Here is a 5607-nt window from a genome sequence, read left to right on the forward strand (position 1 = left end):
GCTATCAACATTAATATCCCCTGTAACTATATCGTTTTATTAATATGTCCTCCCTTACCCAAACGAAATTAAGAAATAAATGGTCGGTGCCTTATTGGTATGGTACATCTTTTCTTGTATATTTCGTCCTTTCTTGATCAAAAATTTCAAAAAAAAGATTCACGGAAAATAAATGAAAACAGACATGACTTTAAAAAGAGAGAGAAAATTAATTTGAATTGTTATAAAATATTACATACGCCATTTTTACTTTTTGATGGACGCTCAACATAGTCTTGTCGTATACCTGTCCAGTAAACCTGTGTAATGCCCAAGGATTACAGGCATCTATGGTCATGTTTTTCATGTGGTCAAATGTAACATCTTGACAATGTGACTAGAACAAGTATATAAAGACAGAGGAATGACAAACAAGTATATCAAACGGTTTATAGGAGACTGTCAAACGTAAGTACTAAGTATATGATAGTATAACATAGGCATGTACTAAGTTTATGATAGTATAAAATGATAGAACTGTCAAACTTTTCATATACGTAATACAACACTTTACTAAGGTATTCAAAAGCTGTTTTATTAGGTTTTGTCTTAGTTAAATATCATTAATGCATCGGAATTCATGCTTTTATTTTGTCTTTTTTTATTATAAGTCAAACAGACAATATTACAGGCCAAGATGGCTAATTAATTTTAGAGGTTACTAGTTTAAGAAGATCTTTTTTGGGAGGGGATATAACATAGACGATTTATATTTTGTTGTCTCCAGTAAAAAATTTTCACATAGCTTTGTTCAGATGAATGTACACTACGTCCTGATTATGATAATTACATTGTCATATCTAGTTAGGGAGCTACCATTTGATTTTTAGGGGGGAGGGGCTAGGATGAAATTTGAAAAAAATAGTCAGGACAGGAGTCTTAAGTAAAAAACAAAGGCAAGATGAACAACTTGGTAAAAAAAGGCAGGATGACAATTTGTGCAAAAAAAGTCAGGACCGAATAGAGTAAAAGATAAAAAGGCAGGACAGAGATTACATTAAAAAAAAGCAGGACAAATTTTTCATCCTAGCCTCCCCCCCCCCCTAATAAAAATCAAATGGTAGCTCCCTTAGTTTATACCAAACTATAAAAATACAGAACAAAAATCAAACAAAAATCAAGTGCATAATTTTGACTATACCTACAAAATTAAATTATGTTTTACAGAAAAAAGAAAAATGAAGAGTGGACTTGCTATAATTCTATTGTTCGTTTGTATTTTTGGTAAGTTTATTAGCCATATATATTTATATACTATGTGTATTGTTGGTTAGTATATCTGCCATATCTATTTAGTTCAGAAAATATTCAATATAGATCATTTGACTGGATTAAGCTTAAGGATAGTCTTAGGATTTTAGCGAGCCACGTCTTAGGTCGAAAAACAAAACATACTTGAGAACATGCTTAAGCTTGAGTAATTTTATCTATATATAAGTATACGATCAATACTTTACTTCTGTATTGTGATTTGTCGTGCATTTTTAATACCAACGAAAAGGTCACAAATACCTTTCCAAAAGCAAACTGATTTTTACCAGCTTTAAATGAAAAGTAAAATCGCAAAAATAACTCCGAGGAAAATTCAAAATGGAATGTTTGAAAAATAAAAGTATGCTTAGGCGTTATAGCACATTGTAAGGCGTTGTTTCCGTGGAAGTTAGATAAGAAATATAGGTTTCAGTCCCTGGTACGTGTTGGGGAAGAATTAGAATTTTTTTATGCACAATAAAATGAAAGAGTCATATCGACGTCCTGTGTCTAATCGACGTCTTCCCCTCTAAATAAACTCATCATAGATACCAGGACTAAATTTAGTGTATACGCCAGACGCGCGTTTCGTCTACAAAAGACTCATCAGGAGCATTGAGGACCAAAATTCCTAAAAGTTTTGCCAAATACAGCTAAGGTAATCTAAACGACGTCCAAATCTTACGTCAAAATGAAATAAAACAAATTTGACTTCATAATAGAATAACATTTTAAATTGATGGTCAACATCCCCCTTTAATCGCTGTCTATTGAATTGCTTTCAAATCGACGTCAAGTATTTTGCCTCTCTTATAGTCAACACTTTGAATTTTTCGAAAAACTTAGGATTTTCTTATCCCAGTCATGGATTACCGTAGCCGTATTTGGCACAACTTTTTGGAATTTTGGATCCTCAATGCTCTTCAACTTTTTACTTGTTTGGCTTAATAAATATTTTGATATGAGCGTCACTGATGAGTCTTATGTAGACGAAACGCGCGTCTGGCGTACTAAATTATAATCCTAGTACCTTTGATAACTATTATCACATTCATTTTTTCGGACTTGCAGCAATAAAATGAAAACTTTTATGATAGGTGAGTAAAACTTAAAATGGAAAATATTGTGTGAAAAAGGACGATTAAAAAAAAAATCAACAATTGGCTGGACTTTTGTCTGTCTTTTGCTTGAGGCTGTATATTTTTCAATCCATATCCACACTTACATTAGTACAAAAAGTGTTGTATTCCCATATTCACGAAATTGAGCAAGGACAATCTGAATCCAGTCAAAGTCATGCGATGTACTTTTAATGAGAGCATGCATGTGCTGTCCTTAATTTTGCGTTTTATTACGGGAAAACATCATTTCAATGCATCAGAATTAGAATTTGTTTATGCACAATAAAATGAAAGAGTCACATCGACGTCCTTTGTCTCATAGACGTCTTCCCCTCTAAACGACGTCCAAATCTTACGTCAAAATGAAATAAAACAAATTTGACGTTATAATAGAATAACATTTTAAATTGATGGCCAAGTCCATGCCCCTTTAATCGCTGTCTATTGAATTGCTTTCAAATCGACGTCAAGTCTTTTGCCTCTCTTATCACATTCCTTTTTCGGACTTGCAGCAATAAAATAACAACTTTAATGATAGGTGAGTAAAACTTAAAATGGAAAATATTGTGGAAAAAGTAAGGTTAAAAAAAAATCAACAATTGGCTTGACTTTTTCTATTGATTGAGGCTGTATATTTCTTTCAATCCATATCCACACTTAAATTAGTACAAAAAGTGTTGCATTTCCATATTCACGAAATTGAGCAAGGACAATCTGAATCCAGTCAAAGTCATGCGATGTATTTTTAATGAGCTCATGCATGTGCTGTCCTTGATTTTGGCGTTTTATTACGGAAAAACATCATTTCAATGCATCAGACACATGTGTATTGTTTATAAATTGAATAGTCGATACCGTTTACACAAGATGCTATTATATGAACATCATTCATCCAATTTTTTTTTACATCCTCCATTTGGATTCAAGACCTGTCTTTAACATCACTTTGGAAAGTTAGTCCTTACGACATTACGATACATTCCCTCTTTTTACTTAATGGTGGCAAATTTAATCGCCTTTTCGGAAAGAGAGATAAAATATAGAGGAGATCGATACACTAATCTCAAACAAACATGTGTAATGTACTATAATATCATACTTTAGGAATGATATCCGTAAATGGGGAGCCAGGTTTTATGATGACCAGAAATCAATGTAGACGAGTTGTTAAAGGCTGTATGTCGAGGAATTACAACAAGGATGTGAGGGCAGACAGGAATTGTAATGACTGTTGCAGACGATCGGGTTGTGCACGTGGTGATTGTAAACGCAGACATTGTAAATGTAAAAGATGTAAGCTAAACTTGATTAAGATATTTTTCTTGCAAATGTTTTTTTTTTTTCAATTTGTTTCTGATGCTTTTAATTTGATATGCTGTCTATCGTGATTTCTTTACACAAATGTTGTAATAACATATATCGTATATACATACAATATAAAAGTAAGGAGATGTGGTATGGTTACCATTAGGACAACTATCCACCACAAATCCAAACACAATAGATATAAGCAATTATAAATCACTGTACGGCTTTCAACTACTATGTATTGATAAATTACAACTACTGATAGGTTGTTCAACAATATTTTATATTGAGATATTATCCATTAGCTTACATCCTGATCTGTCTTGTATACAAAACTAGCATTTGTTTTGCTTGCGAGATGCACAACATCCCCGAAACCGTAACCATGGTAACAGCGTGTTGCATACATTGTATATAGTGTTCATAAGTTTCTAAAATTACAATATGTCTCTCTTTGGCAAATGAATCATACAATTTGAGAGTGCAGTTAAAATAGTTTTATAATAATGCAAAATGCTCTACGTGTTTCTGGAATAACTATGAATAATAAAACATTATTGAACAAGTTTTGATAATCCGAAATATAAAGGAAAAATTGAAAGCATATCACAGTTATAATAAACATTGACCAAGAGACCTGTTACCCTGAATTGTTTAAGCACAGTAACATAGTTTAAACTATAAACATTCATTGTTAGTGTATCAAATGTCTTTATTTGCATTTTGGTTTTTTTTTTCAGGTTAGAGAGAATACATAATTGTCACATGTTCCTGTTTACAATTTGCTGTTTATGTATTACACAAATCTATGCTGAATTCTAATTATATTTGACATATTCTTTGGCGAGATTCAATAAAAAAATTAGTGCATTTCAATTTGCATCACTTGTTTATCGTGTGTTTTGTATATATTAGTCTGGTTTACTTGTTCTTGTGTTTCGAAACGAGCAAGTCCATTGTGTTGATTTGATTTGTTGTTTTATCAGGTCAGCTGACAATAAGATACCATGATAAAAATGTGTACACAAGACTCGCGTATCATTTTGAACACGACTCATCAGTGATGGTAAATGTAAACAAGTTCGAAACAATGTGCATCGTCAAAATAGTAGAAGTTCATGTTTGCAATCAACAATGATTCAATGATTTACTTATATAAATGTACCTAATCTACATTTTTGAAATTTAAATTGCAAGTATAATGTTCTAAATTGGTTTAATTTTCGATAAAGACCGAGGGGAAACAATGGTAAAATTGAAACGTTCGAGACCGAATATACACTGCTCATGAAAATGTCATAGCATGCAAAATTCCAACTGACAAAATGAAATCATGATAATAAATGAATACGATATTCCAACTGTTAAAAATAGTGAATAAATGCGCTGTTTGAAGTGACAAGACATTGAACATTAATATACTCACTGTTCCAAGTCCAAAAAAAAACCAAAAAAAAACATGATTAAATAATTGATCCGCCAAAAAAAGAAAATCAATACATTCAATGTTTCAAATACCAAGAATGAAAACAAAATGCTCATAGACCATGTTGACTAGTACACTGTTAAAGAGAAAATAACATTGCTTGCCTCGTTCAGTTTTGCAAAACCTTTTGAAATTTTGGGGGCATAATGGTCATGTTTTCTAACTTCATTTTGCATTTTAAAATGTTTTTATTAAGGCGTACACAAAAAGCACGTATTGACTGCAAAATACTAATGATTGTCTACCATAAGAAAAGATTACTTTCGATTTATTTGGTAAAACCCTTTTTGGAATTTCTGTCTTCAATGCTCATCAAACTTAATCAAATTAAGACTTGTTCAGCATTTCGTGAGTGTTTCATTAAAACAAGTTGCGAAACGCAAAACCATGTGCGCTGATATT

General features: G+C 31.9%; 1 long non-coding RNA gene across 1 annotated transcript; it reads left to right on the top strand.

Moving 5' to 3' along the window:
* Window positions 1-400: 400 nt before the first annotated feature.
* Window positions 401-4595, top strand: LOC143046752 (uncharacterized). The gene is made up of 4 exons (XR_012969261.1): window positions 401-447; window positions 1207-1263; window positions 3516-3704; window positions 4460-4595. It is a non-coding gene; the product is annotated as an uncharacterized LOC143046752 (long non-coding RNA).
* Window positions 4596-5607: the final 1012 nt, after the last annotated feature.

This window comes from Mytilus galloprovincialis, chromosome 9, assembly GCF_965363235.1.
Source record: "Mytilus galloprovincialis chromosome 9, xbMytGall1.hap1.1, whole genome shotgun sequence".
In the NCBI taxonomy this organism is placed as follows: Eukaryota; Metazoa; Mollusca; class Bivalvia; order Mytilida; family Mytilidae; genus Mytilus; species Mytilus galloprovincialis.